The sequence below is a fragment of the Delphinus delphis genome, chromosome 14 (genome assembly GCF_949987515.2).
Source record: "Delphinus delphis chromosome 14, mDelDel1.2, whole genome shotgun sequence".
Classification (NCBI taxonomy): Eukaryota; Metazoa; Chordata; class Mammalia; order Artiodactyla; family Delphinidae; genus Delphinus; species Delphinus delphis.
In genome coordinates this window covers 1,090,496-1,116,845 of record NC_082696.1, presented here as the reverse complement: position 1 = coordinate 1,116,845, position 26,350 = coordinate 1,090,496, and the positions used below count along the sequence as shown (strand labels likewise).

General features: G+C 45.1%; 1 pseudogene; it reads right to left on the bottom strand.

Annotated features, from left to right (window-relative positions):
• Positions 1-23,459: 23,459 nt before the first annotated feature.
• On the bottom strand, positions 23,460-25,923 carry LOC132437417 (vacuolar protein sorting-associated protein VTA1 homolog; annotated as a pseudogene).
• Positions 25,924-26,350: the final 427 nt, after the last annotated feature.

The following is a 26,350-nucleotide window of genomic DNA, read 5'->3' as shown; positions in this document are numbered from 1 at the left end:
GTTAACATTGGTGGCACATGCATTAAGTAAAAGTGATTTGTTGAGTTGACGGTAGATTAATGATTGAAAACACCAAAGCAGCATCTGTAAAAGCAACCACATTTTCTATAGTTTTAAACGAATCCTTTTCTATGAAACAGCACAGTAAAGTATGTATAAATGTGTAATATTAGAATTTTGTCAGATGCAATGTTCCATAGTGTTTCTGCACATTTTTTAATGTAGTTCATTTTCTGTAGGTATGTTTTTAATGTTATAGCTTATGTTATTATTTCTTTTCGTTATAATCAATCCTTATTAGATACTCATGCACATTTCAAGCTTAAAATTATGTTTCCCTTTTGGTTTTATTGAGATATAATTGACATACTTCTCTGTGTAGGTTTAAGGTTTGCAGCATAATTGAAAAGGAGCAGGGCCCTATGGCCTCTCCCCCGACATCCTGTCCCTGCCTTTTGTCTGTGGAAAAACTTTAGCCAAAGAATAAGTTTAATCAGAGAAGTGTGAAAATGCAAAGACAAAAGTAAACAGTCGAATGAGACCAAATAACAGTAGTTTAGTCATTAAGCAAAGTCAAGGACCTTTGGTTCCTCCTCAAGGGCTAGAGATCATACTCTGGACCATGTCCTCTGAGCCATCTTGTAGATAACGAAATCCCCACCAGGTGGAAGAAGTTAACTACACGATGACCAGGCCATAGCCACGACATAAGCTGCCACAATTCCAAGAACTGACCTCAAGGAAATGGGAACAAACCGACCCTGGAACTGAAGACTAACTGTGCTGAAAACAATCAAGATGATGCTGATCAGGGCACCACACGACCAGTTTCAAGACGACGTCAGAGCTGGCTGTGCTCTGTCTGCATGGAGCCCCCTCCCTCCGTCTATAAAGCTCTTGCCCCCGGATTGTCAGTGGGGGGGTGGGGAGTGGGCCCTTGGACAGGGGTCCACCCTCCCCCCACACCCCCAGTTGCAGGCATCCGAAATAAGGCAAATTTTTCTTTCCACCAACCTTATCTTTTTATTGGCTTTTGAGTGGCGAGCAGCCAGACCCCACCTTCGGTAACATAATGAGTTGACTTGCATGTATTGGGAAACGATTACCACCACGAGGTTAGTTAGTACCCATCACCTCACATAAATACAAAAAAAATTTCTTCCCTTGTAAAGAGAACTTTTAGAATCTACTCTCTTTAACAACTTTCAAATATACCAGACATAGTATACCAGTGTACCAGTAGACTGGTTTCAAGTATAACACTGTTTTCAAGTATACCTGTGTTAACGTAGACATCATGCTATACATTAAGTCCCTGGTACTTATTTATATTATAAAGGGAAGCTTTTGCCTTTTGACCACCTTCATCCGATCTCCCACCCCTCACCCCCTGCCTCTGTGACCACAAATACTGTGATCTCTTATTCTATTTTTTTAAGATTCCACATATAAGTGAGATCCTACAGGATTTGCCTTTCTCTGTCTGACTTACTTCGCTCAGCGTGATGCCCTCGAGGTCATTATATAACACACATTGCCGTAAATTAGCATCCTGCACATTTAAACATCTGTTTCAGCATGATTATAAAAAGGCTCATAACCATTGGCATGTGACTAGAAATCCGTTCAAGACGCCTACTCACCAACAGTAAAATGCACTGAGTGCATTGCAAAAGAACAAGTCTGTGTGCCTAATTTGTAGGAGAATTTTAGGAGTCCACAAATATGTTCTTAGCTTTAAACAGAGTACAAATATCCCTGAAACTATGGCAACTCAATATGCATAGAGTTAAGCCTGCAAGCGTCTAATACACGGATGGGGAAATCATGAATACAGTATGTGAGGACATTTACCATCTTAAATATGCACCAACCTGTCTACCCCATTGCCACCTGGGGAGGATCAGCCCAGTGCGGAGGAGAAAGAGTAGGAGACCTGCTTTTGTGTTCAGGTTGACGTTCTTGCGTGAAATATTAACCTCTCAAAGCCTTTACCATCTCATCTGTGAAATAGCCATAATTGTAGTATTTAGCTCATTGGGTCATTCTGAGGAGTGATGAGATGGTACATCTAATGCTGAATTCTGGGCTAGTGATCCCATGATAACCATTAGCGAGGACGATGATGGTGACGGTGATCTCGTCGTCATCGGATCCGGGGCCAGTGGAGACATCACTGTTGGGATGGTCTTGGAATTTGCCACCTCTTTGAGATAGCATTTATCTAAAACGCTTACCTGTGTATGAACTCTTAGGTGTACAAATTCCTTTTTGAAGCCTTCTCCATTCTCTAGGGGCTTTCACACCGCTTGTTGCCAAACTCCCGCAAGGGACGGGAGCTGCTAAGTGAGCAGGGAAGATGGGGTTTGCAGACATTTGCATCACCACACTGGCCATGATCCAGCAGCTCCATCTAGAATGCGGCCACGGTTTCCTTGGGGAAACATGAATTCTGTAATCAGTCAAGTGAATTGTATTCGCTGGTTGAATGAAGCTTTCCGCTAGTAGGTTAATCTTTCCTTTAACCATAGCAACGCCCTCCCAGCTCACTCCTACAAGCCAATCACCTTCTAGCATTCTCTCCGACACCTAGTTATCAAGGCTCTAGTTGGCTTAGGCTAACCTACACATCAAACGTCCATAGATGTATGGGTGCAGGGCCACATATGGGGAGAAATCGGCAGGATGAGGACAGCGAGGCGTGTCACTGGATAATTATGGAAGTCACTCAAACTCCGGTGCCTGATGCTTCTTTACTAAAATGAAATCAGTGGCAGGTGACCTCCCGCTTCTCTTCTAGCTCCAAATTTCTCTGGGTGTTGAGCGGCAGTGCTGTATTTCACAGATTTTAAGCCCAAGTCTGTGCACTTATCCAGAATTTTACAATAAAATACAACAGGAAGTAACAGAAAGAGAGAACGCCAATGTTTTCTTCCGCCTTACCAGCACTACCCCTAGCTTTCTGCTCAATGTGTTTAGGTTAAAAGCAGCTGTTGTTCCACAATTAGCTGACTTTTCTCCTAGTAACAGCGTGCATCCACCTCACCTCTGCGTTGACCAACAGATCCAACCAGTGGACAGGCTGGATGATAGTGACCATATATCACTGATACAGAAATTAGGAGAGGTAATTAACATTAGTGCAATTCATAGAACCAATGGAGACTGTCATGTCTATTTCTTAATTCAAGGAGCTTTCATTTTAATTGCATTATATAGGTGCAATGTCACTTTTGGTGTTTGAACCAACACTGCCACTTAACAGGCAACGTCTGCCTGTGTTCTCATATTTCCTGCACCAGAGGACTGTTTAAGAAAACTGGATTCTAGAACAGCCATGATTTCCTTGGGGAAACATGAATTTTGTAAGGCCTGTCAAAGAAACTGCATTGTTGTCTTCTAATACCCCATTTAAGTTTACTCCAAAAAAATCATTATAACAAGATAGGGTTGTTACTCATAACCCTAGGGTAAATATGTTCTCATCAGTTACATAAAATGTGTTTTGAGCTGTTACTAGATACTCTGCAGAGAAAAATGTTGCTGGTAAAATTTTCCTTCTAAAATGTACTCATTAAACATGGTAGACACATGTATCATCATCCCTATTATTGCACGATATTTTCCCTTGAGGGAAACAAGAGGTCCAGGAAAGAACCCGGTGCTGAACGCATGGTGAGGGCCAGGTGCCCTTATCTGGGCAGTATTTATGGACTGTACATTCTCCAGAAATGAGTACAACTGAGCCAGCCAGATTCTTGCCTTGATATCTTATCGATAAGGAATGTCAAACTATCTCCAGAGATGTAAAGGGATGCAGAAAATAGCATGTTTGAAAGATTTATTTGATGAACTCTTCGGAGTTGGCCAGGAGAGCCAAGGGATCTCCTTGAATGACAGAGATGGTCCTGAAAGTGCCTTTTAAGAAGAATAGGACTGGTTAAATCATTATTATTTTTAGCTGAGTGGGGCATGGGAGAAGGGGACTGCTTGTCAACCTCAAAACCCCAGTGACTTTACAGCCACAGCACAGATCCTCCTTGGGGTCTCAGGTGGGCTCACCCGGAGCCAGCTGACTTTGGCACCAGGAAGGAGCTTGGGTTTGGATCTGCTCCACTCACATCCCCAGTCTCCTGGGACCCACACCTGCCAGAGGGTTCCCTACACATGAGAGAGTGAGTAGGGACACACCATCCCCCTGAGCCTGGCCTGAACTCTCCACTGTCACTTCTGCTCACGTTCTGTGACAAAAGCAAGTCCCATGGCCAAGCTGGGTCAGCGGGGACGGGAACGAACCCCTCCCTCTTCACGGGCATTGTTACAAACACACCAGTAGAGGTGGACTCATATTTCTAATCCGGAGGAGGGAGAATGGTGGACAGCAACCACTCCACCACAGGACCTTCGCAGACCGCAGGGCCTCGCTGGCCCCTGTCCACACCGCCTCCTCATCGCATATGGACATTGGGCAAAACCGTGAAGGATTTTGATCTGAACTGCCAGTCAAATGACACAAACCAATCAGATGTGCTGGGTATGAATTCCTTAGATAAACTGCCGGTATTACTGACTAAATATTACAAGACACCTCGGTGTACAAGACCTGTTAAATCACCTTCTTTAAAAGATTAGGGCAGATGCATACAAACCCTTGAACAATGTCTCAGTTATTTGGTTTTAAGTTGTTTTTCCATCACACAGTTGCCACCGTTCAGAGCTAAGCTTCGTTGTCTCTTTACTCCAGAGATTTGCGAACATCTCTTCTTGGTTGTTCTGCTGTGCATATTTTTCTATGTAACTCTAACCATATTTTGAAAATAATTTTAATAGCCAACATTGACTGAAAGCTGTTCGGGTTAACATTTATTTATTCTGAACTAATTTTCCCCAAATCATAGTTAATCTCTGGACATAGTCAGGTCTTTGCAGAGACAGTGTGTTATTTTTATAAAAGAAAATACAATAACATAAAATGATAATACAAAGTAAGCAGGTGAAGCCCATCAATGATATTTTAGATCGTCAACATCTTTTCTGAAATGTTCACAGCCTTCTCTACACAGGTAATGCCTACAGCGGGCGACCTTCATGCTGTGGGAATGGCCCGATCGAGTCCTCCGTGCTGCGTTCTGTGTACTGGGTATAACTTTCCTATTGCAAGTCCCACGAAGCAGCAACGTCTACATCTCCCATATAGGTCTAAAGCTTCCCCACTTCTAGTCCATATATTCAATTCCCTGAAGACAAAAACCTAAAATTGGATTCATTGACTGGTTATGAACACCTACTATGTGCATGACATGCTGTATTAGAAATTGAGAATTTCTATTTCTTTAATTTACATTTTTAAATATATTACTAAGAATCCTGTTGTAAAAGAGTTATGTAGGAAAATGGCTAAGAATTAGACAAGGGAGAAACACTGATTTTTTGCGGGTTAGGTCAGGATGGCTCCAAAGACAACACAACCGGAAACAGTCCTTAAAGAATGCTCAGGCCTCCAGGTGAACTATTAAGAAGAGAGCCTTCCAAGAGGAGAAAGTACATGAGCAAAGAGAAAAGACACAGATGCACAGGACACACCTAGGCAAAGGAAATACTCCTGAGTTCCTGGAACACAGGCGAACAGGAAGGAGTGAGGGGAGTTGGGGCTGCAGAAGTCTGTCCGTCCAGACATCCAAGGACTCGTATTCCCAGGAGCTTAGCCTCAGTTATGTCAACATCGGGGTTCTGGGTTTTGCTTGTCTGTTTTAATTGTCTGCAGTTTTTTTTTTCAAATGCATAACAATTGCATACAGTACAAAATTAAAAACAAATCCCAAGCCACACTTTAATGAACAGTGGGCTCTCTCCTCACGCCCACCTCCGCCTCCTAAGCCCCCATCCGTCACCCTCTTGTCTTCCTCTTCCACGTCTTGTGTGTGTCCCAGAGGTGATGTAACAAGCACACACAAGCACACATTTGCACAGCACACAAGGACACATAAGCGCTCCAGGGTTGGTCAGGTTGCCCAGAAGCAGACCTTATCAAGTCGTGATGTGCTGAGTGCACCCTACAGAAACAGTAGGGAGGGGGTCCTGGTCCGGGATGGGCCACGGCCAGCCACGGCGCATTGTAACGCAACACTCTCAGAGCCAGGCTTGGCTACACAAATTGCAAAGCCCGGTGCAAAATAAAAAGGAAAAACCATCAAGATAGGGACAGCCGGGCTTTAAATCAAGTATGAGGGCTCCGATTGAGGGGCCCTGTCTGACCACACGGGTGGCAGCCCGTGAAGCTGGCCCTGTCCAATTCTGACTCTGCAGGGACCCCAGGATGTAAGGGATACCTCCAAATTTCTCCTGAACTTGGGTCCAGGAGCTTGGTTCTCCCCACCTTTCTGTCGGCGGCCCGGGGCCAGCCTGAGGGACACCCTCTCCTACACCCCCGGCCCTGTGCCCACAGGTGAATCTGCCTCGTGGCCTGGAGGACCCCCCTCAGCAGGAGGGGCTCTGGGCGGGGCTGCCGGGGCGCAACCCTGAGACCTTCCTGAACCAGCTCAGAGGAGCTGCCTCGTCCCCTGCGATGACTGTGCACACCTCACTGGGTGAGTTCTTCGTTTTGCCGGTGTCCCTGCCAGTGGGCATTTGGGGCGTTCCCAGGCCCGTGCTGATGTACCACCCCCAGCGATTATCCTTATTTGTGTGCCTTTGCGCACATGTGACAGGATGGCCTCAGGACAGTGCATCAAAGGGTGGGTGAATTTTTAACTTCGAAACATTGGCCAAATTCCCCTCCGCAGAATGTCCTCCAGCCAAGTGTGAGAGTCGCCAGTGGCTTTTAACCAGAGCGGTCACTTGAGCAGTTCTGCATTTTAGACAGGTCGTCCAGGCTACCATGAGAGCACTGACTGGTCGGGGAGAACACCGGGAGACACGGGGAGAAGGTCCAGACCCTGACTCAGTCCAGGCAGGAGGCTGTGAAGGCTTCCTGAAGATGAGCAGACGTGCCAGGAGGCTGGGATGCAGAGGCCTGGGGGAGTGGAAGCTGTGTGTGGTGACGGATATGGCGGGCAGGGTCTGACAACAGGAGAAGGTCAAGACCTTCACCGTGGGAGATATTAGATGGGCTCGTGATAATCTGGTCAAGAAATAAATAGAGACGGGGCGCTTGTTGGTGAACGTGTGGGTTAGACGTTCCCCCGGAGGGGCGCAGGCCCGGGGACGTGCGAGCTGGAGCTCAGAAAAGAGGCCGGCGGTGCAGATGCGGCTTTGGGAGATGCCTGGCTTCAGAGGGCATTGCTCTCAGCTCCTCCATAGAGAGGACGGAAGACCAAAAACTGGGGGCCCCAGCAGCCAGTGGGTGGGAGGAGTTGGAACCAGGGAAGGGAACTGGAAAGGAACAACAGGAGAACAGGAGGCCAAGTGCAGAGGAGGAAAGGAGCCGGCGGCGGACAGTCCCTCAGCCAACTGAATGCAGAGTGACGCGGCAGTGTCCTTATTTGGGATCAAAGCATCACCTTTGGCCCCATGCTGGAATGGAAAGCATCCCTGGGGGACTCCCTGAGAGGGTGCTGATGGGAGGCTTTGAGGACCAACAACAGGCAGACCTCCAGGACTCACTTCATCCTGCCGCTTCGAGGAGCTACACCCACGGAGTTTGAAGATTCCGGGAACACAGCTGTGAATTCACTCCATCCACCAGCTCAGAAGGACAGACTGCAAATCTTTGGGTGGGTATCCCCCAGGATGCTGGGAAGCCAGCCTCTCTCCCTGCCAGGCCACTCCCCATGGGAGGAGAGGACAGAGGATGTCTGTCAGCAGAAGTTAACTCCCACCCTTAGGGACACAGCAGTGGGGCCTGGTTCCACTGGGGTCAAGTCAGCCTTTAAATTCTGCAGGGGCAAGTGCACTTGTGTCCTTGAAGTTCTTAACAAACAGCAAAAAGGGAAGAGTATGATTCAATAGCATTTAACCCCATGCCCCTTACCCATCACAGAGCTTTGGAAACACTCTCTATAAGATAAGCCCTGGATGATCCTGCCTCCTTGACTTTTCACCTCTGCATCCCTTCTGTGAATGGTGCCTTCCCACCTTTGACCCCATTCTCTAGCCAGTCTGAAGTGATACCCTCCAGGCTTCCATTCACTCAAGAGGCTACAAAAAAATAGGGTTTGATTTTTTTATCTAAGCTTCTTAATTTTGCAACTTCCTATGTGACCTCAAAACTGATGCTAAATCAGAACATAGTGACATGACTCACCAATTCCCAGGAGCCAGATCTCTAGAAATAAGTTTCATGAGACATCTAAACCCCCTGCAATGACATCACTTATTTTGCATAATTGTTTCCCAAAAGATCCTCCTTGGCAACATTTATGTTGTTTATGCTAAGAATAAATTTTTCGTGCCAGATAAACAGTCAGAGTCCCAAACAATTTTTTTTCTTTCTTTATTTCCTTTTCTTCTTTTTTAAATTGAGGTATAGTTGACTTACAATATTATATGCTTTAGGTGTACAATAGAGTGACTCACAATGTTTAAAGATTGTCCCCCATTTATAGTTAGTGTAAAATAGTGTTTATATTTCCTTGCCGTACAATATATCCTTGTAGCTTCTTTATTTTATACGTAGCAGTTTGTATCTCTTAACCTCTACCCTTATCACACCCCTCCCCTCTTCCCTCTCCCCACTGGTGACCATTAGTTTATTCTCTCCATCTGTGAGTCTGCTTCTTTTCTGTCATATTCACTAGAGTGTTTTATTTTTCTGATTCCACATATAAGTGATATCATACAGTGTTTGTCTTTCTCTGTCTGGTTTATTTCACTTAGCATAATGTCCTCCAAGTCCATCTGTGTTGCAGCAAATGACAAAATTGTCATTTTTATTGTCATTCTTTATTTCTTGATTAATAAGCAGGGAGGGGTGTCATTGGGAAGTGTAAGATTTGTGCAGCCCCGGGACCAGGGATTCACCCAGACCTCTGTACCAGCAGTGTGACCTCGGGCAAGTTACACCACCTCTCAGATGTATTTAAATAAAATGATACATATAAAGTAACAACTTGAGCTCACAGATTTATTTTGAGGATTTTATAAAATAATTTATATAAAACCGAAGTCACCAGGCATATAATAAGATTTTTCAGTTACCGGCACTGCTGTCATCATTATGTTTCATTACATTACACTGCATGTGGTGTAGTTATGGTGGAACATGGGATTTGAACGTGACTTTAGCAACCTCCAAATAAGCACATGCGGACGGCTGTGGGCCTGCGTAACTGAGGCCTAACCTCCCCTAGGCAGGCGTCTTCTGTGACTTCATTAACCACTAGACTTTCTCTTGTTAATACCGTGCTGAGTCCTGTGTGTTTGTTCCCTTGCATGGTCTGCATCCACAAGAAAATCTTCACCATTAATTCCTGTCAAATGGACCTCGTGGAAATGTAGGTCCGCGATAAAGACACAGGGAAGGAGACTGGGCAGTTCAGACATCTTATAAGTTGGGAATTTAATAGGCAGAAAAGAGGACTTGTTTTCTTTGCTCATTTCTTCTAATTAACATGTTAGAGACCTCCACCGGGTCCCCTAAAATTGGAAAAGGAGGACTCGGTCATGTCCAGGACAAAAGCCAGGTGCAGCTGTGTCCTGCCCGTTGAGGAAGGGGCATCAGGCAGCCCCTTCTTAACAGAATAACCTGAAGCATATCGTATGCACCCCAAGATAAGGAGATTATTTGGATCCCCTCGTTTTAACCACTGTGGAGAATGGTATTGTCAATAATAAGGAATAATTAACAGTAAAAGTTAACAGTAAATGCTGGTCTGAGTCAACTTTACGTTTATCTTGTCACTGATCCTTGAGGTACGTAACAGTGTGAGAGACAAGACAGCCACCCCACTTTCCATCTTGTGTGACCCCAAAAGGTCTAGGACAGGGCAGCTCTGAGCCAGGTGACAGAGAAGCAAAGTATGAACATGGTTGGAAATGCAATCACCTATCAACCCCCTATGGTAGGGAAAGGGAATGTCCTTCTCCTCGACTCTTTCCTTATCCCCCTGGAGAGGATGGAACAGTCAGATTCCAGGACTCTTCATCTGTCATGTCCTCTCAGCAGGACCCCAGTGGTTGGGATACTTGAGAAACCCAGGTCCTGTGTGTGCCTTTCTTTTCCATTCCATGGAACACTTTCGGACATTCATCTCACTCTGGACCCCTTCCCTGTTTCCTCTCTTCCTGAAACACACTTTAAGCGTGTTGGCCACACTCCTCTGGTCTCCTGTAAAGTGTAACCAGTTGGAGGTCATAAAATCCTGACTATTGGGTGTGGGGTGTAGGATCCACGGAGAGATGTCCTTTTAGGTGTTGGACGAGGGAACTCACTGAAGCCTCATGCCAACCAGAAAGCCCTGCGTTGGCTGACATCCATTCCATTGATGCAATAAAGTGGCATTTGTCTCCTCTCTTGTCATTTCTGTGGGTTTACAGCCCCCTCATCATTCTCAGAGCAGAAGAATTAGCAATACAGGACTTGAGCCTCCATCACTAGGAGGTTCTACCCACCTGCCAAGATCCAGCTCCAGGAGCACTTGCTGCTTCTCTCAACAGGCATTTATTCCTTTCCTTTAAATTCTCACGTTTGTACTTCCATGTCCCACTTAAGTGAGAATAGTTCATTCATTCATTCACACACACAAAAAATTGAGTATTCTCTGTGTTTTGAAGTCATGCATTCACATCTCAGGTAGCACAAGCCATTATTTACCCCGATTTATTTGCCAAGAGCACAGTTGTTATTTTGCAGCTAGAATTGGCATGGCTGGATGGCTTTTTCTCTATTTAAAATGAAAAAGGAAGTCTCAGAACCCTTGCAAAGTAAACACATGTGCTTAATATACCTCAAGTTAGAAATTACATTTATTATTGGAAACTGAGTGTCCTTTGAAACGACACAAAGCCACACTGCAGGAGTCTCAGGGGTGTGACACAATGCCAGGGAATGTCCTGTCATGCTCTTGGGCCCACTGTCAAAGGCTTCAGTGCAGAAGACATTCTAAAGCAGGCTACTGTCAATTTTTGTCAGTGACTGTTCACGATAATGAATCATTCAGTAGCATGAATACTTCTTCACGTCTCTGTATAAATCCTCTGCCCCCAGATCCCTGAAGGATGAAATAGCCTCTACCGCTGAGAACACTGATTAGATCTCCACTTACCTGTCCATTACATGTCCAACAGCAATGAGCTCTCAGTCTCTGACTCAGAAACTTCCAGATGGCTCAACCCAACGAAGCAATGCACGCAGGCCAAGGGGACAGACAGGCTGCCTTGAGGCTCCAGGACAGGATGACCAGTGGAAAGTCACCCGGAGACCCTCAGGGGGTAACTTGCATCCTCGTCCACTCCAGGGCCTGATCTGGAGCAAATCTGGATGGACACCAGATTCATCATCGACCGAGTACCCACACACAAACCAAGTGCTATGAGGTTTTATGTAACCAATATGTATAAAACGGATAACTAATAAGAATCTGCTGTATAAAAAAATAAATAAAATAAAATACAAAAATAAATTGAATATTTCTTACTTAGCCTTTTGACATTTACAATGAGAAGGCCCTTGTTCAACACTCGACTTTTGAAAACCTAATCTTCCTATTAAAACATCCAGCTTCCCGAACATCTCTGGACTCCAGTCCATGTGTTCATATGAACAGTTCATAGGACATACTCCCAACAATAACCCTGTGCAGTCTTTAAAGATTCATTTAAAATTTCTTTCAGAGATACAGAATCTCAGAAGACTAGTATTCATTTTAAACATCTAAATAATTTCAATCCATTGAAAACTCAACTATCAAATCTGATTAGGAAACACTGATCCCCTTCAACCTGTTTCTGAGAGATCTTATTGAGTTGGCTGTAGGGTTCCATTGATGTGGAAATGCCCTCCTCTGGGGGCTACATGACCTTCTGAGGGACAATAATACAGTCGTCCTTCTGCAAGGCAGCGATGAAACCTGCTGAAACTGCTCTGATGTAAAGATTGGAGGTGGACATTCATTTCCAAGTTCAAGCCAGCCCACTGTGTGGTATTAAACATACTGGTTTTTCAAATAGCTATTCTCAATCAGTGCTCTCTGCACTTCTAGATTTTGGCTGGAATGGGAACTGACATTGCCAAGAAGCTGAGAAAAGGGGAAAAGATATGTCTTTTCCTGGCCTAGTTAAAGGCAGGAAGGTACAAAACCAGGCTGCAAGAATCTGTTTTCACAAACATCTCAAGAGCTTTATTCAACATACAGTGATGAGCTGTACATAATTAAATGTTGCTTTTATTGTCGATGCATTTCCCAAAGACTTTCCATCGCAGCAGCATCGAAGGGCCAGCTTTCATCTTCTTTCACTATAGGCAAGAAGGACAGGTGTTGGGTCACTGGGCAGACACCAGCATTGTAACGCCATCCCCACTGCTTCACAAAGAGAGAGTATTTGGGAACTAACTCATAAAATCAATTGAAAGCTTTGTTCCATAAACAGAAGGGAAAATACGATTCAATGATCTTAGACTTTATGAATCTTACTACTGTTATGTTTTTAAGATGCTCACGTGAAGGACAGTCAAACCACTGCATTTGCCTCCATAAAATATTGTGCTGACAGCAACATTAGGATGCTTCAACGTAGACCTAAAGAGAAAACTCCTGTCTTCTATGAGTTAGAGAAAAGAAAATAAGAGGGAACATGAAAATAAATAGCAATTACAAACATCGAAAAAAAGAAAAAAGAAATATTGATCTGCAGCTCCAAACTTTCAACCACTGTGGAAACTCCAAAGATGGAGAGGGTCCACAGGGGTGAAGCCTGGTTCTTTTCTCCTTCTATTTTATCCTAAATGGGAAATGTACAGCCTGGGAGGGGCATTTGATTTAAAACGTGCTTGTTCTTCAAATGTAAACTTCGAGAAACTTCTTGGTCAACCACACCTTATTGTAAATTAATCTAATCAGAGTTTCTTCCTATTTATAAATTTATGATACTGCTATGCTAAAAGTTTTAGAGGGCAAGAAACAGAGGGCTACATCGATCCACAGGGCCCTTCGGAGGAGATGGATAAGAAGGTGTGTGGCTCGATGAGGATTTGTTCCTCCTACCTGAGACCTGGAGGTTTGCTGCCGTGCTTATCTCATCTTGCTGACCCACCGTGTGCAGTCTTCATTCCCAAATTTGTCTCATGGTCCCAGACGGCGGCTGGCATCCAGAGAACGTGTCAGCGTAGTTGGCAGGAAGAAGAACAGAGAAGTCGGACCCCTTCTTTAAGCAGACTTTCCAGGATGGTTGGCACCACGCTTGCAGGTGTGTCTCACCATCCGAACCCAGCACGATGACCAAGAGCTACAAGAGGGGCTGAGAACCATCGCCTTTGCTCTTGGCCGACACTTGGTCCCTGTATGAACTCCCAGCGCTGCTGTAACAAACGACCACGGACTGGGCGGCTTCAGACAACGCGTATTCAATCTTGTGTCGTTCTGGAGGTTGGAAGTCTACAACCAGAGGTACTGGACCAAAACTATGCCCTCCCTCCTGGACTGTGGGAAACCCACTCCTTCTTATTCTAACTTCTCGGGCTGCCGGGCTCCAGCCCCTCCCCCTCCCCGCATCCAGCAGCCCAGTGGTCACCCCCTTCTGCTTCCGTGCCGTCAAACATCCCTCTGCCTCCCCCTTAAGGACACTGCAGGGGCATTTAGGGCCCATGTGGACAATCCAGGGTAATCTCCATCTCAAGACCCTTAATTCACTTACCTGCAAAGTCTCTTTGCCAAATCAGGGAATAGTCACAGGTTCTAAGGGATTTGAATCTGCACATCTTTGGGGCTGTACGTAGCCTATCACATCTGACAAAATTATCTGGGGACTATATTCCCGAAGAACAGAAGGCACGAACGCTGCAGGACCAGGGCGTTGGCCACAGAGGGGGAGGCGGGCCAGGTCAGGGTCCTTGAATTTCCTTCTAGAGGGAGAGACTCAAGTATGAAGGTCCTGGTGGGTGAGTGCGGGGAATGGAACTGGATCAACATAAGCTTTGACAGATTCCCCGTATTTTCTTGAGGGCAAAGCTGTGTCCTACCATCTGCCACATCTTTTCCAAAAGGCCACTGATAAAGATTGATGTTTCATGCATGTCTTCGTAGCGGCCAGAATCAGAGCAACTCTGCCTGGGTCTCTGGTTCTTCAAAGTGCAGCGAGAGAGACATTTCAGGCCAACGGGAGGCAGCCGCCAGCCAGGCTCTGCTGTCCTTTCATCCCCGTCCATCCCAGCAGGTCCTGCTGAGCGAGTTCCTCTGCGGCCAGGCAGCCCCAAGCCTGGCCCCTCCTCGTGGGAGGTGGAGGCTCCAGAGAACGTGTCCAACAGCCAGAGGCAAGTTCAGTGGGAACAAACATTGGAACGCTTCGCAGAGAGAACATGTTCTGACCACTTTCCTCCCGTGGGGCGGAGACGCTGGGCCTTGGGCATCGATCAGCCGGTCGTGCTCCATTAGCATCTTTAAAGCCAGTTACAACTTCTGACTTCCTGAGGCAGAGACAGCTAAGGTTCTCCCTGTTCCTTCCTAGAAAAACGTAGGGAGCAATCAGCCCAGAGAGTGGAGACTGAGGTTCAGCTACAGCCTTCATGGTCGGTCTCCTGGGAAAGGATGCAGAGATGACGTATGTCCACTGTGATTCCACCTGCTTTTCAAGAAGAGAAGCACGATCACCTGCTAAGTGTCTGGAGCCCTAAGCCTCACGTGGCGGATCTGATGGAAGCCTTGCTACACAAAGAGAGTATTTTTTCCAGGTTTCCTGAAGTATAAGTGGGAAATAAAACCGTGAGATATTTAAAGTGTACCATGTGGTGATTTGATATATGTATACATGTCACAAAATAAGTTAATCCTACTTTGTAAAATGAACATTTCCATTGCACATCACCACTAAAACCTAGTGCTGTCAAAAATGTCACTGATGCCACTAGTAAGGACGTGACCCGGGGTTTTCTAGACACTCATCCACTTGTGACTTCCTGGCCTCACGTCCCACTGCTGGCCCACTGCACGCCCAGCACCGCGTGGGCCTGAGGGCACACAGGGACAGACAGATGCGACCCCCGCCGAGCAGCGCATCACAGGGCAGAAGCCGCTGGGAAGGAGGACGCAGAAGGTGCTAAGGGACGCGAACTCGGTTTGCAAAACTAGTCGGACGATGCCTGTTCATAACATTGTGACTCATCGGAGCTCTGACACGGCTGTGACTCAGGGCACCACCGAGATAAACAGAACAGAGCTGTCATTCAGTAATCATCTGATTTCAGATCTTTAACACAGTTTCAACATGTTTAGCTTCCAAGGGAAGTGAATTCTTGGACTGGGAGTGGCCCCGTGGCTGAGTCCCCTCGGGATTCCACGGGCAGCTGCACAGGCCACCACGCGGTCCCTCGGCTCCCTCCCTGCCCACCCTCCTCCCACACCAGCTCTTCCCGGCCTTTGGGTTTCTGAGCCTGCAAAGCAACAACGGCGCATGAGGATTAAACCCACCTCCAGCTCACTGATCTCCGTGTAAGTGTCATTCCTTCAAAACGAGCAGCCCTCATGCTACTGCCTGTCCGGCCAAGTCACCCCGATAGCAAATAACCCTTTAGAAACACCCCTGACTTACCTGCATGCCACAAAGCCTTCCACAACAAGTGTTTTTACTCCCAATAACTTTCTTGTATGGCATGTGTGTGTTTATAATTTTCTTTTGACTAGAGGGCACAGAACAACATGGGAATAAAAAGCCCACGATGGCAGCGAAGCCCACCTGACCTATTCAAAAGGTATACAAATAACTTTTGTAAAAAGGAAACACTTCTTGTTTGTTTTCCTGGTCTACAAACTCCAGACTCACGAGTGACAGAGGCTTATGTTCTTTGAAGGCCTAGCATCCAGCCCAGCACAGAGCAGCTGCTTCTTGAGTGTGGGCTGCTTCTTGCTCTGGGAAGACGGGCCAAGGGCAGTGTCATCAGAGTCACACGGGGCGACTTCCATTCTTCCTTCCAAGGTTCCAACTTAGGATCTGGGAGCCTCATTCTGAATCAGATAAACTTTCCTGATATTTGATTATTTCCTGTGTTATTTGTTTAATCCAAGACACAGAAACAGCTACCTGAATTAAAGCATCCTTCACCACACTGCCTTGAAAAGCAAAAGTAACCTGGGATTGGGTATTTCCAGGGTTGTGCGGGAGATGCACAGGACGGAGCTTGCTTCTGAGGGGGCGGGCAGGCACAGGTGCAGGAGAGACGCTCCGTTTACAGCCTGTGGAACATTGGAAACCATGTCCCATATCCGAGCATTAACTGTTTGAAATGAGCACAGTTAAGTGTCCCAATAGTAAGTCTACTGTAAGTAAGTAATAGGTGTATTGTACATAAAATGGGAAAACGAAGTATAGAACATCCCACGCTCATCCTTCCTTACCTTTGTAATTGGCGAGTACCCTTGTGTGCACCCCAGCCAGTTTCTGCGGACTGTCCCCCAAATCAAGCAGTTCGGCCCTGAAGGGAGCAGAAATTGGGCGTCTCAGCCTCCAGGTCACCATAAACACCACGTGTCAGGCCAGCACCCAGCACTTGCGGGGGCACGATTCTAGGGGGGCGAAGAGGGGCCAGGCCCTGAGGGAAGGAGGAGCCCCCTGTGCACCCCGTGAGCAAAGCCACGGAGACAGGCCATGCCGAGCAGGACACCCGGGGCTGGGGCCGCCCTCCTCGGCGTGAGGGTGGGGAAGAGGGCCTGGCAGTGGGAGGCAGGGTGGGAGCCGTGAGCTGTGTGCCATTTCCAGGTAGGGCTAGGAAAAGCTTTAGAGACCAGTTCACAATTATTGTAAAATTTAGGAGGATGAGATGCAGAAAGATTAGGCAATAGTTCTATCAGTCAGGGCTGCCATTTTGATAGCAGGCTTTGTGATGCTAGCGTGGTGCATGGGCATACGTGTGTGTCTGTATGTTCGTAGGTCTGTGCACGCACATGTCTGCACACACGTACCTGCGTCGTCGCACCGCCGTGCGTGATCTGTGATTGGACACACCCCCAGCTCCCACCCCTCCTCTGTTGCTGAGGGACATCCGTGTGACATCAAGTGGCAGATGAAGGGCTGCCTCCTGTGCTCCAGCTCGGAGGGAGCCGCCTCATGACCCAGCTGTGGGCAGTGCACGCGGACTCGTGGACTTCGGTAATAGGAATTCTCACAGAGAGCACCGTCTTTATGGGACCAGAAAGGACGGACTTCTGCTTCCTCCCAGCAACTTCACTGCGGCTCTTCACTTGACAGCCCCAGAGGTGACTCGCCTTTTCTAGAAGCTGGATGAGATCCTTCAGTTTTCAAGATGTTAGTTTCCCCAGCTGGACAGCACTGTTTATTTGATTCAAACCATGCAAAAGCTGGGTGACTTTTAAGCAGCTTCTTCTCACAATTCTCAGATTACTGGGCTGTGATAGAAAAAAGAAAGGAAAATGGGCAAGAGAAGAGCAAAGCACACCGATTAAGTGACAACAGAATGACGGGGCTGCTAATTTTATCAAGCTGCAAGCCGGGTACTCAATTCACATAATCACAGCTCTTTCCTCCAATACCTAAAGTAGAAAACAAATACAACTGAATTGGGAGATGGGGATTCACATATATACACTAATATGTATAAAATGGATAACTAATAAGAACCCGCTGTATAAAAAATAAAATAAAATTCTAAAAATCCAAACAAAAAAACAAATACAACTGAACGGCCAGTGGTGAGATGGGTTTGGATTTTGCAGGTCAGATGAGGATGTGCCTCCAACTACTAGCCTGATAGGCTCTGCTGAGCTCCAAAACAATCACAAACAGCTAATTCACCACAGTCGGCTGAATCCCATTGAATTCCGAGGAGCGGGTACCAGAGGCGGGCGGTGGACTCGGATCTGAGGGCCGTGTGCTGACGAAACAGCCCCTGCGGGTGTCCTTACCCTGGGGGCCCATGTCCCCCCCACCCCCGGTTGCTGTCCAGCCCCCAGAGGCCATGCACGTGGGTCCCCAGGGTCTATCCTCAGCCCCTTCCTCTCCCCACTCCCTGTTCCTCCTACAAAACCTGGTGGGTTCCCATGACCTCAGCCTCACTTATGTTCTTCCAGATGCACAGGTCCAGACCCAGACTCTCTTCTGAGCCCCGTGTTTCCAGGCACAAACTAAATGTCCTTAACCAGAGTTTCCTGGTGCCTGGGATTCACCTCAGAAAGAAGACACTGTTTCCATCTCCCTCAAAGCCCCCTCGCATCTTCTGGGACAGGTTCGGCAGCAGGAGTCTCTCAGGTCGCCCTCTGACCCCGATGACCTGTGACCTCATCCTCCAAGCTCCCCCAAGAGGGCCCCTCGTCCCTCTCGCAGATAACTCCTCAACACTGTCAACGCTTTCCACGGACTGTACACTGAACCCTCACAGCAATCTAAGGACTGAGTGTTATTATTCAAATTTTATACATAAGAAGACTGAAGTTTCAAGACATTAGCCCAATGACGGAGACCACGTAGCTGGGGAGATACAAAACCATTGTCAAGGGCAGATCTGTCTCCCCACAAAGCTCAGACTCTTGAACCAAAAGAATTGCAACCTTGTGTGTGAACCACATGTCACAAACTAGCCCTTCAAGGAGAGCCTTGGTCAGCGTCCCAGGTGCCAGGTGACCATGAGGCATGGAGAGCATCTACAGGTGAGTGTGAGTGATAAGGGCGTCTACAGGTAAAGAGCGGGGCTCAGGAGCTGGTGATGGCATTACAATTCTGACTTTTCATGATCTCACATTTTCAAGTCTGCCCCACCCACACTAGAACCAGAATTTACTTATCAATCTAAAACAGACCTCATTCAAAGTAGATCTGCTGTCTTCTGATTCTTTACACCTGGAATGGCTGTTCACTGGCCGGCAGGTGAACCCCGGCTTTCTTAGGAAGCATTTAGGGATCTGCCACCAGCCAGCACGTCCACCTTTGTCTTCAGTGCTTCAGTGGTACCACTCGGGGGGCACGTCCACGAGGATCTTTCTCTCTCTGTGTCTTCCATGTGCTATCTCTTCTCTCCAGAGTTCCTGTCCTGTCTCCCAGGCTTATTCACCTATTACCACGTTCTTATCCCTGGAAACTCAGTTCACAGCTAATTCCTCTGGGGCACATCTGCCTGGTCCCAGAGACTGGCGAGAGGGCCCTTCTCGCATCACTGCCGGGAGCGGTGTCCTGGGAATTCTTAGCCGTGTCGTGTGTTGGGGTAACTGCTGAAGACGGAGCGCAGCAAGGGTGGTGCTGAGAGCATTTGGACTTTGGGGGCAAATGTTTAGACGAGGTGGTGGAAGAACATGCAGAGGGAAGGAAGATGCCCCATCAGTAGGAAACCTGTGACCTGTGCCCCTCACTCACCCCTTGCCTTCCCACTGGTCCTGTGGGCAGCCTGATACTGGGGGTCCCGGGTCCCCATGTCCTGCGTCACCCTCTCACCAGCAGTAGGACCTCTCCTGGGACCAGGTCTGATTTTGAAAGTTCTAAGCCTGACTCTGATACCATAGGTTATCACTTATATGTGGAATCTGAAGTATGACACAAATGAACTCATCTACGAAGCAGAAACAAAATCACAGACCTTTGCCAAGAGGGAGGGGCCTGGGGAGGGATGGAGTGGGAGGTTGGGGTCAGCAGATGTAAGCTTCTATATATGGAATGGATAAACAACAAGGTCCTTCTATAGAGTACAGGGAACTATATTCAATATCCTATGATAAACCGTAATGGAAAAGAATATTTTAAAAAAAGAATAACTGAATCACTTTGCTGTACAGCAGAAATTAGCACATTGTAAATCAACTATACTTCAAAAATATATATATTGATTAAGAAAAAGAGCCCGACTCTGACTGCTTCCTTTGTTCCACTCAGTTTCATTATGTACTTTTTCTAAATCCTCACTGCTCGGGCCAGGGGTGGGGATTGAAAGCAGGAATTCATGGTGCCATCTTGATTACGGTTCCTTGACTTTTCACAACCTTTCACTACCTTATTTAAGCCATTTACTCCCAAACGCTTGAATGAAAGTGGCGCTATCCTCAGTCTCCAGAGATCACCTGATACTCGAAGGCATTGTCCGCCAGGAGTAGGGCTGGTTGCAGCCCCCCAGCTGGAGTGTATGCACAAGGCTTTCAGATGTAGACAGCCTTCTCAGAAGCAAAAGTAGCCACACCAGGGATTCCCCAGGAGGTGCAGGCTCCACGTGGCTGGGGAGATCTGTCTGTCCTGCCAGGACATCTGTAGCGCTTCCCTGCCCAATGGTCTCGACCCAGCATGTGACCCAGGGCCTCTCAGGCCAGGGGTGAGAGGGCCGTCCCAGTTGTGCAATCAGCCTTGCAGACACGGCCTCCTCACAGAGGAAATGTGATCACACCTCCCCTTCTAGATGACTCATTCCCAGACTTTCATCCCGACAGGCAGGGTTGTGTCTGTAGCTGCCTGAAAATATTCTTTCCGTTTCATCATAGTTTAATATTCTATAGACTTGAGCTCTTCAACAGATAATTGAAACCATCCTGAGCCTCTCAGGACAGGTTTAGACTGAGGAAAGTCTAATAAGATGTTTCCGAATATTACATATGGCTAATGTATATGTCAGACCTTTTACATGACTCATTTGACATCCATGTTTGACATTTAAACTTTAAAAGCGGGGGGGTTATTACCAAATGATTAATCAAAACATTCAAAATAAGAGCATTTTACAAACATGACTAAATCATATGGTTTTAATTTATTCATTGCAAGATAATAATTAAAATTAGGTGGACTGAATCAGAATCTCAGACAAAGTATATTATGCACTCCCATGAATTTCTTACAGTTTAAATAGTTTCTGCATTCACGTCAACACCATTTCTAAGGTGACGCTTCCTTACATGAAAACAAGAAGAGTTCCACAGTTTCAAACATCCTATAAGCATCTGTTTAACACAGATGTATTTCAGAGCCACGCAGAAATACTCCACTGTATGAACCAATCTTTACTTGAAGGAATAGCATGGACTCGACACACTAATTGTTTACCCATTTCCTTAGGTTCCCAGTGGTCCTCTCCAGGGTGGTTGTGTGAATCTCTCTCTCCTAAATGTCACCGCATAGAACCCATAAGCAGGAACTGGACTTGATTTTTTTTAATAAAATATGTTGAAGTACAATTTACATACATTCTTTAAGGGAGGAAGGAATTGATACAGGACAGAAATTTGGATCTTTCTGAAAAAGGAAGAGCATTGGAGGAAGAATAAATTAAGGTAAAATGAAATCCTTTATTTTTCATATTTTAATTGATCTAAAAGAAGCAGTTTGTTTAAAATAACGGTAGTAACAATGTATTGGGAATTAATATTATGTGGATAAAGGGAATAAATGACAGGAGGGAGATATTGGGAATAATTTATAATGAGGTACATACATTATTTGTGAAGTAGGAAAGTGGTATTTGAAGGTGGACTTACATCCACTGAAAATTCGTATTGCAAACTCTAAGACAACAACTAAAAATGTTTATTAAAAATGTATAAATAATATGCTAAGAGAGGAGATAAAATAAAATCATAAAGTGCTCAATTAAAACCAGAGAAGGCAGAAAAGGTAGAAGAAAAAATAGAAATAAAAAACAAGCACAGGGCTTCCCTAGTGGCGCAGTGGTTGAGAGTCCGCCTGCCGATTCAGGGGACACGGGTTCGTGCCCCGATCCGGGAAGATCCCACATGCCGCGGAGCAGCTGGGCCCGTGAGCCACAATTACTGAGCCTGCGCGTCCGGAGCCTGTGCTCCGCAATGGGAGAGGCTGCAACAGTGAGAGGCCCGCGTACCACAAAAAAAAACAAAAAAAAAAAACAAGCACAATGAATAGAAAATAGTTACAAACATGGCAGATATTAATCCAACTATATCAGTTATCACTTTAGATGCGAATGATCTAAATATGTGTTAAAATACAGAGAATTCAAGAGTGGATGATAAAACAAGACTCAACTATTATGTTGTCTACAAGAAATCCACTTTAAAAACATAAACTTCCACAGATTAAAAATAAAGGGATGGAGAAAGACACACCCACGGTAACACTACGGTAACACTACGGTAACACTACGGTAACACTACGGTAACACTACGGTAACACCATCCAAAAGAAAGCTGGATCAGCTACACAAATTGAAAAGAAAAAAAACCTCACAGGAAAAATTGTTGAGGATAAAAAGGACATTAAATCATGGTAAAAGAGTTAATTTCCAAGAAGACATACAACACTTAAAATGTATGCATGTAACAACAGAGCAGCAAAATATGTGTGGCAAAAACTGATAGAATTGGATGTGGAGAGATAGAGAGACTCACTATTATAACTGGAGACTTTAATTCTCCACTTTCAGTAACTGATAGATCAAGAAGACAGAAAATCATAAAGGAGAGGTTTGACCTGACCAAAACTATTAATCAACTTGACCTAACTGGCATTTACAGAGTATTCTATCCAACAATAACTGTAGATACATTCTTCTTAACTCACCTGGAACATTCACCAAAATAAACCACATTTTGGCTCATAAAACACAATTGAATTTTTTTATATATACAAAAGAATCCTTGTTTATATTTTTACGTTGCACAAATGCAGGTGACACAGTAGGTCCACAATTCCCATCATTACGTGTAAATTAACAGCTAAAAATCTAAACTCATGATCATCTACACGATTCATAGTCATGCTCTGCGGAATCCACATGGCGTCAGAGGAGAACCTAACATAAAACGCCAAGATTCCAGGTATGACTATAATGTCCTCTGTTCACTCTCTGGTACATGCAGTCAAACCGCCTATGAAGTAATTCACCTCAAGCTTCAGTGGATAAAAGAAGCAGCTGAGAACCAACAGCATTCTTAAGTCTAAACGTGAATCTGCCCCCTTGTCTTGTTAAATTTCCTTCCATGAAAGTTTAAACTTTTAATACAACTATGTTTTACATGAATATAAATCAAAGTTTAACATAATCTCTTTCATATTCACCCTGTAATATGAATAGTCCAACGGCTGGTAAGCTAGAATAGTTCAACAATCTTTATTACAAATTAAATTTAGGATTTTATAGGAAAGTAATAGTATGTTCATCCGAACATTATAAATTTGAACAAATTCTCTTAATGTATACAAATTAAGGTGCAAAGCTTATTCCCAACATGTAATTTGTATGTGCTCTCATTTTTTTGAAGCAGGGTGCAGCGGGCATTTTTAGGACCCAGCTTGCAGCAGCCCTACATCCCCAGAGATTGCTGGGTCCACTAATGGCAGTGGAAACTGATCGAAGCTGCATCAACGGAGTCTGCATGCAGATTTCATTGTCAGAGTCAGCAGAAATGAAGTCCTCCTTAGAACCGTGCTGCGATCGGCTGAAGATTGAGTAACCGATCGTTGGCTCCGCAGGCCAAAGTTACACGGCTCTGCTGCACAAAGGCTTCACTCTCTGCCTGCAGACAGTAACCTGAGGGCCTCTGAAGGCTCTGCGCAGCAGGGCTGAACGTTCGCATTGCTGTGCACCGCCAGCCAGCACGCCTGCCGTGCATCTGAGCTCGAGCCACGTCCTCTGGTGTTAGAACAGTATCCCCGCCGTGGAAACTGTGGATAAATGGCCAGATGAACCCATGGCCTAGGTAGGACAGTACCCGATTCACCTGTGCTGTGAGGCACTGCTGCCGCTGTATCCGCCGGGGCGTGTGCACGGAGAGGGCTCTGTTCCGGAACAGCTGCCTGGGGGCGTGCTCTCTGAGTCCTCAGTTGAAGATGAAGATGGTTCTGATTCAAGTGGGTCAAGTGGGTTGAGGGCGGCCCCACCTTCATTTTCTTCAACATCAGTATCTTTCCAATTCTAACAGGTCTTCCTTGAGGCGTCTCCCTATGCTTTAAAAAAGTATGGACATATGTCACCCCACCTTGTATATTTTCTATGTTTCACACTGTGATCAGCGAGTTCTCCAAAGACTGTCATGACAGCTATTAAGGATTTGCAGGATAGACGGACTTGATCTTGTGAAAACAACCGGCGCTATCTTCATTGTTTGCACACAGAAACATTTCAGAGCATAATTCTCCAAATGGACAGAACCAGCTATTTCTTGAGTAACAATTTTATTACCACTCAGCTGTTTCTTAAGAGCTTTGAACTGATCCATTCCCTTTTGATAAAAATTCACATTTAGGAGTTTTACTAACGATCTTCATTCCAATGTGCATAACATGTAAATGGCAGTGGTCAGCCACCCCAGACGACACTGCCTGCTTTTACACTGTGGGGGGCGGGGCTCATCACTCCAGGGGCCACTGCCTTCTGCTCCACAGTTGAACAATTTTAAAATAATAAAAAGCATACAAAATATGCTCTCAGACCACAGTGGAATTAAACTGGAAAAAAGTAACCAAGATACCTGGAAAATCCTCAAATACTTGGAGATTGTACTGGGTTGAGCGGGGCACCACCCACGCCCCCAAATTCATGTCTACCTGGAACCTGTGAAAGTGACCATATTATTAATTATTCTGTTAGTTATATTAATAGAATATAAAAATGGAATAGAATAGAATAGAACATAATATTTTAAACTGGGTGGTAATGAAATTGGTATAAGAAAATTTGTGGGACGCAGCTACTGCTGTGATAGAAAGTAAATTTTAGGAAAGTTTATTTTAGGAAAAGAAAAATGACAAACTCAATGATTCAACTCTACAATTGAAGAATTTCATAGAAAAAGAGAACAAACTAAACGTTAAAAAAACAGCAAAGGAAAGGAGGTTTTAAAAATCAGAGCAAATAGTATGAAATGGAAAAGAAAACACACACAATAGAGTAGTTACAAAATCAGAAACCGTTACTCTGAAAAGACTAAACAGCAACAACAAAAATGTAAAGCCCCAGAAACACAGAATGAGAGAAAAAGAAAGAAGGACAAAATTACCTCTACCAGAAAGGAAAAGCAACAAATGTCTAAAACACTGGTATAGACAATTCATGGTTTAATAAATTTGAATATTTAGATGAAATGGATAAATTCCTAAAATAACACAGCTGATTAAAACGGACACTTTTCAGTGTTTTTGGGTCCATGTGACTCTGTAAATCCCCCCCACATTTTTGCCCTCATAGTAGCTGTAGTTTGCTCCATCACTAGTAATAGAATAGTTCTTACCTTACACAGCGTACCTGTAAGTCGGACAATAACAAGGGAGCGAGCACGCACTGTGTCTTTTTATGGAGTTTCATCATCCCAGGTGACCGCTTTTATATGTCACTCATTCTCTATTCAACAAGTACTTACTGGGATCTGCTGAGTCAGGCCCTGGGGCAGAATCATGAGTAAAGCAGGCATAATCTTTCTCATTGTTCTCATGGGGTTTGAAGTGAGCAATACTGTATTTTTAAAAGTTATATATTTCCTGTGCCTATATATTTACACTAAACAAATCATAACTCTTATGACTAAAAACACATGATTAGTTAAATATAGAAAATGTAATTTTTTTGTACCCCTGAAACCAACACAACATTGTAAATTAACTGTATCCCAATATAAAATAAAAATTAATTGGGAGATTGGGATTGACATATATCCACTAATATGTATAAAATAGACAAGTAATAAGAACCTATTGTATAAAAAATAAAATTCAAAAAAATTAAGTAAAAAGAAAGAAAATCTATTAAAGTTGATGATATGCTTGCAACATGCTTAGTCAGGCTCACAATACGAAACATCCTGTAGATGAAGTCAAATACCTTAATTTTATAAAACATACCCAATCCCTCATGAAGATACACTCAGGAGCAGTCAGGTAGCGCATCGCACTTGAAAGAGAAACGCCCTCATGCTGTTTAAGATTCAGCCACGGGGGCGATGGTGAGTGGCTGTTAAAGTACAATGGATAAAACTGTCTTATCAAAAGAAGCTAAGAATTTCTTAATCGTACTTGATTAATGAGTTCAATATTGGCGTTCTGTTAAACCTCTACAATTTGCCTGGGAGAGATTACAGGCACACTACCTTTGTTCATTCTGCAGCCTAGTTCATTCACATGGATAAACACGAGGGAGACTTATTTGTGCAACTTTAGAGCAGGATAAAAATAGTTAGGTTTAGACTGTTTTTGAACACTCTCTGTACACTGACAGCGGTTTTGATAATGGCGACCCAACAGCAGAACGTCCACAAGAACACTGGTCACGTAAATCTGGGCTGAAATGTACACAACAGCGTGTTTCAGACAAAGT